Below are 12,797 nucleotides of genomic sequence, written 5' to 3' on the forward strand. Positions count from 1 at the left end.
GAGCTCAGTCAGGGCCTTGGTACATTCCGTATTAAACCATCTTCTGTTGTTCCTACGCCCATTTTTTAGCACCACCCTTAGACTCTCCTTAACAAAAGAAGCGATAGTGTAGAAGTGTTCTATTATGTGTTCACTCATGGAATCTTCATCCAGGCAGACTCTGAAACTTTCTGTGCATGCATTCACCAATTTAGCTAAAAATTCCTCTGGGACTACCTTACACCACTTGAGTGTGTACCCATTTGGCCTACCAAGCACCACATCCTGGACTTCATGGGTAGGAGGCAGATCTTTTTGTCTTACCACAAATGGAGTGTCCATCTCACTTAATTTATGGCCATAGCTATTTGAACAAATATAATTTTGGTAAAATAAAATGTATCTCTATCTTGATTTAATAATTTCAATGCTTTTGCATTTGACTTGTGAGGGACACCCAGTAACGACTAGATGAACTGCAGGTCTTTGTAGATTAATGCAGAGCAGAAAGAGAGGAACAAATGACAAATGGCCTTGAACTCCTGATGGTGGCGGCAGCTGGGGCTCAAGGGGTCGGACACACAGGTGGTGCTGTGTGGTGTGGTGAAGCGACCTGCCTGGAAGGGTCAAAGTTCACTCTCCTCACTGCACAGCGGCTCCCAGAAGAAGGGGTGGTGGGAGGGAGGAGCAGCTGACAGGGGGGAGCAAACAAATGGGTGAGCGGGGGTGGGGCGCAGGGGATGCAGCTGCAGGAAAAAATGGGCAAAGGGTACAGAAGGCAAAGGAAGGAAATTGACAAAATTGGGGAGAAATGAACAGTACAGTAGACAAAATTAGGCAGAAATAAATCACACAAATAAACAGCAAAGTTGACAAAAATCGGGGAGAAATAAACAGCAAAAAATGGGGATTAAAGCAGAGCAGAAAGTGAGGAACAAATGACAAACCCAGAGAGCAGTACAATCAGGAACGTACAGAGGGGGGTATCGAATCATGATGGTAGCGGCATCTGGGGCTCAAGGGGGCGGACACACAGGTGGTACTGTCTGGCGTGGGGGAGCAACCTGCCTGGAAGGGTCAAGGGTTGCTCTCCTCACCGCGCAGCGGGCGCCATAATAAGGGGAGGTTGGAGGGAGGAGCAGCTGGGAGGGGGGAGCGAACGAATGGGCGAGCGGGGGCGGGGCCGCAGGGGACGCAGCGGCGGGAAACAACAGGTGGAGGGTACAGAAGGCAAAGGAAGGAAATTGACAAAATCGGGGAGAAATGAACAGTACAGTAGACAAAACTGGGGAGAAATAAATCGCCCAAATAAACAGCTAAGTTGACAATATTCGGGGAGAAATAAACAGCAAAAAATGGGGATTAAAGCAGAGCAGAAAGAGAGGAACAAATGACAAACCCAGAGAAGCAGTACAATCAGGCACCGATGGAGGAGGGCCTCGAACTCCTGATGGTAGCCGCAGATGGGGCTCAAAGGGACGGACATACAGGTGGTGCTGTGCGGCGTGGGCGAGCGACCTGCTTCGAAGGGTCAAGGGTTGCTCTCCTCACCATGCAGTGGCTGCCATAAGAAGGGGAGGTGGGAAGGAGTAGTAGCTGGGAGGGGGTAGAGAACGAATGGGCGAGCGGGGGTGCGGGGCCGCAGGGGACGCAGCGGCGGGAAACAATGGGCGAAGGGCACAGAAGGCAAAGGAAGGAAATTCACAAAATCGTGGAGAAATGAACAGTACGGTAGAGAAAATTGGGGAGAAATTCACAGCAGAAATAAACAGCACAGTTGACAAAAATCGCAGCAAAATAAACAGCAAAAAAGGGGGATTAATGCAGAGCAGAAAGAGAGGAACAAATGACAAACCCAGAGAAGCAGTACAATCAGGCACCGATGGAGGAGGGCCTCGAACTCCTGGTGGTAGCGTCAGCTGGGGCTCAAGGGGACGGACGCACAGGTGGTGATGTGCGGCGTGGAGGAGCCACCTGCTTGGATTGTTCAGAATGATATGCTCTTTGTGTTCAAAGAATCGGCTTGGTACTCCCCCTAGGTTAGGGGGGACCCCAAAATCATCACCTCTCTCATTGCCTGTTATTTTTCATTTTCAAAGTTCACTTTTGTGAATTGCTTATATGCTTTTTAGCATGTAAAATTGCTTTATCAAAGCATTTGAGGGTGCAGTTTCGTATGTGGAGTAACAGAGGTTTTGCCTGAATTCCTGTTTTTAATGGAAAGCCTAGTTAACAAATCTCCGCAAAGTCAAAGTTCATTGTCCAGGCCTTGTCTTGACTCAAGGGTGTCACTGTTGAGGCGCTCATTAGGGGAATCTCCTACAAATGAAGCCACGGAACAACGCCACCCCATGTACATGATGTGCCCACCCTCTCCCTCTCCTTACAACCGCTTCCCCTGCCCCTGAAGCCCACCCTGCCAGCATAAATGTGGCCCTCTGTCACACCTCAGACCATACCAGTTGTCCCATGGAAAATGTCTGTGAGTACTGATTGTGCAAAGTATTAATGTGAGATGTTTTTTAAGTGCAGACTATATATGCATATCTCTCCATCAGCCTGTTGACGTTGTATTGCAACAGTGGGGGTTAAAAAGATGGGAAGGGTCTTTGGAAGGAGCATAGTACACATATGTAAGTGAAGGGAAGTGGCCTTTGAGATTAAGGGTTTGGCTTAAAACATGATCTAGAATCCTATTCTTCAAACAGCATTCCCCCTCACCAATCTTTAAACAGCTAAAATAAGCCGGACATATTTACTTGACCAATGCTTGTAAGTAGTATCTGAAAAATGAATTACAACAATGACAATGGTGCAAAGTATTAGAACTGAAAATGTTTAAATTCTAAAAATATGAGATAAATTAACCATTAGTAGGATCTGTGGAAGGGGCAGTGGTGTTCACAGTGCTTCGCTCCCTCCATTCTTCCCTTCCCAGCACTTTCTTCTGCTATCTCTTGACTATTGATACTTATGCCCTTTTTCACCCCATATATTTCTAAAATCCTCCATATGCATATCTTACAGGTCATTTCCTTAATCTTCATCACTGTATGTTTCTTCGTCCTGTACCTCTGTATTACCTCCCATTCGCTTTCCTCACCTGTAAACATAGCACTTTCCTTTCCTCTGATGCTGTAAATATTTTTAAAGCTGTGTATATATCTCCTTCAAACATTTTTGCATAAAACTGTAATTGCAATTAGCGATTTGGGACAACTCCTCTGTGCAGTCTGAGGAGAAGCCAAGGATTGCATGGGCATGAAAGATGAATACATATGTGACTCAGTAACAGCCTTTATGTTGAGCTCACAGTGCGTTCAGCTTCAGCTCTGGAGCTCTCAATTGTGCCCCAAGATGAACACACACTCATACCCAGAAGCTTACCAGACACCTAGAAAGGACTCATTTTACAGTATGCAGTATACAAGGCTCAAATACTGCACGGAAAACGTTGGAAATGCAACAATTGACAACAGCAAATGCCCCTAGACAATGAAAGATGAAGTGAAATGTGTAATGTAGACAGGGGTGCATCGCTAACACGGGTTAGTTTAAGGGTTTTACAGTCATTATCGAAAAATGAATCATATGTAAGGGTCTGAATATGGAAGCCTGGTAGAGAACTGTTTCAAAGTCAGTTATCAATTGCTTTTAGAACCGATCACTGGCAGGATTGGCCCTCTTAATGGCACTGAATGCACAGCAAACCTTTTCAAGCAACCAGTGATAGAGAAGGGTTTTTAAATCAAATTTGCATAGTAACATCATCAAAGATAATCCTCACTGTTCATATGCACCACTGATTGTCGACTTGCATTGTAAAAAAGGAGCAAACATCAGCATTACATTTCAAGTTCAGTGAAACCAATGTGGCTCCACAAGAACAACAGAGACGATGGTTCAAGGTACAAGTCAAATAAGTCAGGAAAATAGGAAGACAATATTGATCATGCAATCTGAATTTGTAAATAATCAAAAAATATGCAAAATAGGAATATAGAATCACAAACAGAACGTTAAATATGAACCAAGCAGGTTCCATAAAGAAACTCCCCTCAAGGGAGTAACCATCCAGGTAACCTTGGAGGTAACATCAGTATGGCCTGTCGGGTACAGGAGGGTCTCTCCCACCATCTTAGTCCCCATATCAATGCCAACTTCTATTTAAAAGTTCAGAAGTCTACTAATCTAATAAAATGAACAATAAGCCTATTCTAACTTATCAAGACACATGATAAGCCACCTGCAGAGAAAAGGAAAATCAAGGACTGAGGATAGAAATCACTTAGATCAAGCTGAACGAAGGGGCATTGAATTAGCCAACATATTAACTGAGCACACTCTCAGTAATGCTATGGATACAGGTTACACTCCTAGCACATATCATGCTCCTACGTTCAGAGGCAGGGATTGCTTTTCCACTATTGACTTTATCTTTATGTCCCCCCCATTTAATAGACTGTGTAATAAAATCCACAGTGACGGGAACATCGTTTGGCGATCATAACCCCCTCACAGTGACTCTGCACCTAGGCCCTAGCCAGGTATATGCTAATTTAAATGGCGCAGGAGACATTACACCCTCGGGTGATGGTCTGCGATTAAAATGGAGGGGAGTTGACAGTGGGGCAATATTGGAAAGTGTATGACTTGGGTAGAAAATCGGTCACAGACCTGGTTAGACTTCGACCAATCCTGTATTGGAGGAGGCTCTGGACCACGCCTTAACTCTCACATTATGCTGAGGGGTTTTTAGATATTATTAGAACGGATACATTTCATAAAAATAGGTGGCTTAACTCCTTGAAAGTAACTCTGAATGACCTTGGAATGGGTCTGCTTTGGTCAGATCCAGCTGGATCAGTCTTCCCTACCAAAAGAGTCTTAAAAGAAATCTATTGGGAAAAGGTAGCTTCCCGGGGCTGGTCCAGCACTAGTTCAGGATCTATGACTGAAGGATTTTTAGAGGCTAAACTGTATCCTTCCTTGGAATCTTATTGGGACTGTATTACAACAAGGCCATGTGACCTTAAACTCCTATTTCAATTGAGAGCGGGTTCATTGCCTCTTCGATCTTTGACTGCTAAATGGGAAGGGGGCGTAAATGTTAGCTGTCCAGCTTGTGGCTCCGCTAATGAAACTAAGGGACACTTTTTGTTTGCTTGTGTTGCTTATCAGGATCCAAGACGCATATGGTTAAAACCGATATGCAAGAATCTAGGGACTACCAGTAGTTTAACTGCTTTGCGTATTCTATGCACTACTAGTGAGATGTGGATATTAATAGCAACTGCCAAATATCTTGGATGGGCATGGTCGATCAGACAGAGACTGCTAGTCTCTTGACTATTCTCTGCCTGATGCACTCTGTGATCAAACAGGACAGAGACTGCTAGTCATTTGACTATTCTCTGTCTAGGTAAACTATCCGTTTAAACCCATCCATGAAATTTTTCTTTTTAGGAAACTGTAATACCTAACTCTTTTATAAATTTAACTCAATTTTTACTATGATATTTTTAAATATTGAATTGAAAAGTAAGTCATGAATTGTAAATAATATGCTTTTTTATCCTCTTTTTATTGTAATTGATTGTTAATTGATGTGTATTTTTAAATCGCTTCTGCTTTTATGAGTGAATTCTCGAATAAAGCATTTTTGACTTGACTTGGAAAGTGTAAAAAGGGAATATCCCCAGTTAATCAACTCCTGTTTATCCATGGATGGGAACTGTCACAGGATAATCGCTGACTTTGGTAAACTGTGTCTAGCCATAAAAACTTTGTCAGTTCCACTGCCAAAGGAAGGGAAAGAGCCAAGGTGGTTTGATTCTGCCTGCTCATTAGCAAACAGAGAATTGCGCAGGGCACTAACCACCAAATCAAGGTGTATAACAGAGGTACAGGTAGCCAGGATATTTTATAAATGTAAAATAGCTGAAAGAAAGGCTGCATTATTGACAGAACAGTGGGAGTCGCTGGTTGGAAGTACAAACTTGAAAAGCAGTGGCCCCTTCTGGTCAGCTGTCAGAAAAATGCGAGAAATGGGCAAACAATTAACCCCAATCAGCTGCAATATAACCAGCAGTTCCTGGGAGGCCCATTTTTCAAAAATCTATGCCGCACCACACGAGGAATTAACTAGCTTTGCCCCTGGACAGCTCAGCGGCTTAGAGATCGATCTCCATGAGGTGGAAATGGCTATCAAAGAGGGCCTTGGGAACAAGGCCCCAGGTCCTGATGGACTGCCCACAGATGTTATCAAGCATAGTCTGGATCTATGGGCACCAATCTCCTTAATGTCTTCAATAGTCTGCCAACAGTGCCCATGCCCACTACCTGGGCAACTAGCACCATAGTCCCAATTTTTAAAAAGGGCGAGAGGGCGGACCCAGTGAATTATTGTCCGATCTCCCTTTTGGACAATACCTTAAAAACCTTGGGGTGAGTCATTTATAATAGGGTGGTAGAGTGGACTGAAGATACGGGTCTATTGGACCCGTGTCAGATGGGATTCAGGAGCAAGGTGGGGACGGTTGAGCAATGCTTGAATCTAAAACTGATAATTGATAAGTATAGCGTTGCCCGATCGTCTCCTATTTACCTTGCGTTTACGGATCTTTCATCCGCCTTTGATCTAGTGAATAGATCTAAAATTTGGGCAATCCTGTTGAACTATGGACTGGATGAGGCTCTTGTTAACTTCCTGGCCTACCTCCAGACCGATCTCAAGGCACAAGTCAGGATTGGGATGGGTGGAGAAGTATCTGGACCTATCCACATTGGCAGGGGGGTAAGACAGGGGTGCGTCTTAGCACCCCTGCTGTTTATTATTTATATTAATGGTCTAGCCAAAACCCTAAAACAAGTGACTAGTGATGTACCAATAATCCAGGGGCAACCATTACCAGTTTTATTGTACGCAGACGATGCGGTCCTTATGGGTCGAACACCAAATGCCCTCCGTTTACTTGTTAAAAGGTTCGTCAAATACATGGAGGGCTTAGATCTGCGTGTAAATTTAAAAAAATCTTTTATTATGCCATGTGGGCCCGGGAAACGAAAGCTCAACACCATACATATAGGGACAGATAAATTAGAATCTGTAACTACATTCCCATATTTAGGGTTGGTTTTCGCTGCGAACGGCTCATGGAGTGGGCACTCGGCCCACGCCATGGGCAAGTTCTCGAAAGCCACCAATTCTATATTAAGCTTGTCTCGTCCAAAGAGAATAGGTGTCACCAGAGCTATTTTAAAAATGTTTAGATTACAGTACTTACCTGTAGCTACATACGGGGCTGAGGTCTGGGGATTGGGAAAAAGTCCAAGTATCCAGCGAGAAGAAAGTCGATTTTGTAGAAAAATACTGGGCGCCCCAATCTCATCTTCTGAATTTATCTGTCATGAGGAACTAAACCTCTCCTATGTATGTGACTTTCTTAGAACTAGACCAGCTCTATTCTGGATCAGGATCTGGAGGAATAACTCAGCCACCCTAACGCAAAATATTATAAAAGACTGTCTTAAATGTGACCATGGCCTGGCGATCCCCTGGCTTGCGGGAGTTTTAAAAACATTGAGGGCCGTGGACAGAGGAGATCTTTTCTCCGACCCAAGCAGGATTGAGCCCAAAGACAAAATTGAGGTCAAACAAGCACTGTATGCACTTTATAATTCTGAACGAATGGCAAGGGAAACCCTCAAATCAACTGTTGTGAGTTACATGGGGAATGAATTATGTAGGAGACCACTTCCCCCCTAACTCACTAAACCCATGACCAATTGGGAGAGATCACTGTTGTTTCGCCTAAGGGCGGGCTCAGTGAAATTCCTACTGGGCTTTCCTTTGGGTTATCAACACACAACACAATACAATCCATGCCCGTGTGATGATATTAGTAAACAGAATGATTTGCACTTTCTATTCTTCTGTAAAGTTTATTTAAAATATATCAATTGGTTTTTAATTCCTTATTTTAGAAAACAAAGACCCCTTTCGTTGGGGGAGTCGTATACAATGTTGCTCTCCCTGGACACAGATGAACTAATTTTTCGCACTAGCACTTTCATGAGACTTATAACACGTGTACCCAAAATGATGGAAAACCCCAGAAAATATTTTTATGAGAGTTGTATTAGATTTTTTTAATAATTATGAATTTTGTAATTTTGATCTGTTATGTAATTGAATTGTTTTAATGTGGTACTTTTATGAATTTTATGAAATTCGAATAAAGGTCTTTTGAACTTGAACTTGATAGACGTCTGGGGCATTGAAGCTAGAGACGGACAGAGGGAAGATGTTACGCAGAGAGCAGCAGAGTGAAGCAGCGGAGCGGAGCCACCGCAGCAGTCCGACCGAAACCAAGCTACCCTGGAAAAACCCAGAGAAGTGGCCCTGGCACCATAAGGAAAGGCAGTCCCACAAACTTCCCACAGAAGCGGAGCAGAGCTGTAAGGCGGACAATAATGGGGAGAGGCGAGTGAGTAGTGAGTGCGGGCGCTGAGCTCGAGCCCAGTGAGTCATGGAAGTGGCCCAACTAGGTTAGATGCAGCTCGAGGGTCATCATTGTGCCCTGCTCACTTGCCCACCTGCCCACTTGCCCCCATAACCAAACAGCACTGACCGCAGGGGGACAGCAGCAACAGAGGCAACAAAGGGTGGTAGGCATTGGGAGCGGAGGTTGGGCTGCACAGGGAAGGTGACCCTTTCAACCTCAACTGGCTCTACCCATACCCGCCTGGACCTCTCAGCCCTCTCTGGCCTTTCCTCCCTCTCTACCACTGTCGCTGACAGGGAGAACAACTACTTTCATCTGCTCCAGCCTGCTTTCACCCTCCTCTGGCTGTAAGCATCCCTAGCATATTTGATCGGGACAACTAGGTCTAGGGACAGCAGGCTAGGAACAAGCTAAGAACGTGGAGTGCAGACTACGGCTGGTCCGTAGAAGCCAGAACCAAATTAAATCACCCCAGCCTGCCCCAGAATGACCCTGTACAGCAACGCCGGTCACCTACATCCACCATCAGAGCACGCTGCCTGCAGCTAGGATTCGGAACTGGATAAGATAGCATAGAAGAGAGAGGGTGCCAGTGGAGGTAAGGAGGCTGAGGAAACAGAGGAACAAGGGTATAGGGGTATCCAGGGCAAAGGGGAAATGAGATCAGGCAGGATTAGGGGGTCTCCTGCTTAGGACAAAAAACAAGAAATACAAAAGAATGTCCCTGTTGTTGCAGGGCAGCATGGCTGAACTCCTCCCCAAAAACAGACCGGGCTCAGAGTCGGGCGACTCTACATCAGGGAAGGGTATCATCATGGGGGGTCAACAATATGAGGTGAAAGCATCCCAGAGCGGCCCCAGACTGTTCAACCTAAAATCTACATCAAATTCCAATTCCTGAAAAATGTGGGGGATGCTCTCCTCTCGAGCACAATTGCTGCCCAGGGCCTACTCACGCCGCTTGAGCTACTCAATCTGCTAAACAACACCCGGACCAGGAACCCAACTCGCGCCCGAGGCCAACCCACCTACTGTAGCAGCTGCAGGATTAGACTCACAAAAAAAACACACTTTGGTTACAGGACCCTCAGTGGCCTGCTAAGATGACTACCATAGAAGTAGTAGCAGAAGTAGTAGCAACCAGCGAACAAGTACCAAAAACGGAGAGGGTCAGGAGAAAAGAGACAGAGACAGAGACAGAGACAGAGACAGAGATGACGGGAGAAGGGGCCCGCATCAAAAAGAAGCAACGTAACTATCATACACAAGGATCTGTGAAAAATAGAGCTAGGCAGCCGAAGGACTCAGAAATTGCCCTGGTCTTCCACCCACGAAGCAAAGTCTAAGCTGATCTTGATACCAAAATAATCTAACACCGAGCTCCACACACCGTTAACACCAACATGGATAAGACCAGAACCAGAATTAGAACTAGAATCAGGCATGAGACCGGAGGCACTGAACATCAATGCAAAGGAATGGGAGGAACTGCTGGCAACCTACACACAAGAGCCATCGGCGGAATCTGAGACCAGCTCCCAAAACTCCGATGCTCTGGAGCACCTGGAGATAAGAGGGACTAAGGGGTCTGAGGATATTGAACTAGGGACTGAACTGAAAATTCCAATAAAGAACCAGCAAAAATGTAACTCTGAAAACGCTACTCAAAAGAGTGCAACTCTTGGTGGAAGCCCTCCAGTACCAATCTGACAAAATGGACATTCAATTAACTTTATTAAACATCCTGGCTATTTTTGTAGTAGCGATTGATGGGAAGCTAGGAGCTCTAAACGCCTTCCTCCGGCGCACTTGAGGGAACACTCAAGACAGGAAACCAAGCTGTGGATGCAGCCCAATGGTCGGCAAACTAGCCTCCCATCGCTCAATGTTGAGTAACCTGTGTGCGCATATTAAAGATGCAGACCGGAGTCCAATCAAGTGCCAACCACAGGAGCAATCTCCCAAATGCACAAAGCAGCATGAGGACATACTGCACAGAGAGTGCGGTCCAAAAGACTCTCCCCCTCAACACAGCAATGGGATGTGAACGCAATAAAGCAACGGCCCCGGAACAGGCACACTGGCCCGACTGGATGCCCAGAACATAACCAGACACTCAAGTATCCACATTAAATGACAATTCAACAAAAAACAAAGATGCGCTCCAAGGAGGAAGGACCGGAACCAAAACTTTATCTCCAACCAGAAAGAATTTGCCCTTCAATTCAGGTTGACACCGCCGGAGATGTCAGGACCCACAAATCAAAATCTCACAGAGTCAGTGGAGACACAGGATAAGAATCTCACAACTGTAGAAAAGGGAACAACGCCAAGACTCAATGAACAATCTACCACCCCAGGGCCACCACAGCAACCAGCGCAGGCTGGAGATGAAGGCAAACATTCATTCAACTTCAGAAAGGAGGTCGAAACATGTGGACAAATGGCATGCGGAAGGAAGGAAGCAAAAACAAACTTTGCACCGTTTTTCACCAACTCCAACGACAGCACTGTCAGTCTCTCAAGGGGCAAAGATTCCCCAGCCTGTCTCGGCCACTCCTGTTTGCCAATCTAAACTTCAGCCAGCCCCAAGGGAACTTCAACCGGAAATGGCAATACAATACTCTACTGAACTTGACTCATTTCCAATACGGGATGAGCCAGTAAAATTGCTCCATCCAAGCTCGGGTGGTCCAGCTCTAAGAACAACCCAGCAGAAAAAAGGGATCACTTGCCCAGCACTGGATCGCAAACATACCCAAAATGATTGGTGCAGGGCTGACACCAAAGGTCCACTGACATTGGAAAGAACAGGCAGCAACAACCATCGGTCTACTACCAACCAGCAAGTGGCCTAAACTGCAGTTACCTAAATGAGGAAGGAAACACACTCAGGTTTGTACCAGAATATAGATCGAAAGGTGCCCACAATATATTAATTCGAGGAAATATCCTCTACCTAATGTCGCATTTACCAACACGGACAGATGTAACTACCACAGACCTGGGCGTAGCTGAATTTATCAATCGCAAAAGCCCCAAGGTGGGAGAGGACACAATGACCACATGGAGACAGCCAACTATTGGACAACAAATGCTTGTGGAAAGTTCTACATTCAAAGGTGAGGGAGAAAGATCATCCCCATCAGTGCTCCTGGCTATCCTGCTCCGCTGGCCGTGGCGCACACAGACAAAGCACCGATTGAGCAAAAAACGACCTAAAATCTATTTTAAAATACGCGAGAAGGTACTCTCCTCACAGAAATAATCATTCACAGGATACACACAGAACAAGCCCAGAACCTGCAAATCAAGTCAACCAGCTTGAAGATCTGGGATGGTATTCAAGTACAATCAACAACCAAGCACATGAGCCATCAATCCTTACCACAGGAGAGACCAACTTGCTACGGATATGCTCATGGAACCTCAACGGGCCCGCCAGTAAGATGACAGATTTGGATTTTATTACCTATCAAAGGACTTTCCACATTATCGCTCTGCAGGAGACTTGGTTGATTGAGCCGCCTCATTTCCAAGGATACCTTCGTTTTTTCGCACCAGCTGTTAAAGGGCAAGATGCGGTCACCTGCAGGGAGGCCTCGCTATTTCTGTCACCAACACAAGTACAACCTCAGCACGTTCAGTTGTCCCAACAACATTAGAAACTATTCCAATTAAAATCTGCACCGAGAAGGCCTCCAGGGTACCGGTGTAAGGACATTGTAATGATAAACACTTACAAACACCTGTATAAGAAAACCAAGGCAGTTAAACAACAAATTGATTTTTTAGAGTCATGCAGACATGACACTCACAGGGGACCTCAACTTACATCTAATTGGCTCATCGACAGCAGAGGAAGCGTCTATACAAAACCGGATATGGGACATCCCACCACAGGGGAATAGGTCATCAGGACAGCCTACAAAAACTGGGCCAGCGCCTCTTGGAGGATCTTGAACACCTTGGGGCAGATTTATGAGGCCGTTGCGCCTCTTTGTGCCGCAATTGCGTCACTTTATTTGACGCAACTGCGGCGCAAACAATGCGCCCTATTAACAACGTGACGCATCTAGGAGATGCGTCATGTTGTAAAGCACTGCGCCATAAGGAGGCGTTCCTGCGCTGGAACGCCTCCTGAAAGTGGCTGAGTGAAATCTATGAGATTTCACTCAGTCACTTTCAGGCCAATGCTGCGTCAAAACTCTGCGCCTGCTTGAAGCAGGCGTAGGTCTTGACGCAGCATTGTGCACATGGTGTACCCCGGAGCCTTGCTGGAGCTGCGTCGCGCTTGCGACGCAACTCCAG

This window comes from Lissotriton vulgaris, chromosome 1_1 (genome assembly GCF_964263255.1).
Source record: "Lissotriton vulgaris chromosome 1_1, aLisVul1.2, whole genome shotgun sequence".
Taxonomy (NCBI): domain Eukaryota; kingdom Metazoa; phylum Chordata; class Amphibia; order Caudata; family Salamandridae; genus Lissotriton; species Lissotriton vulgaris.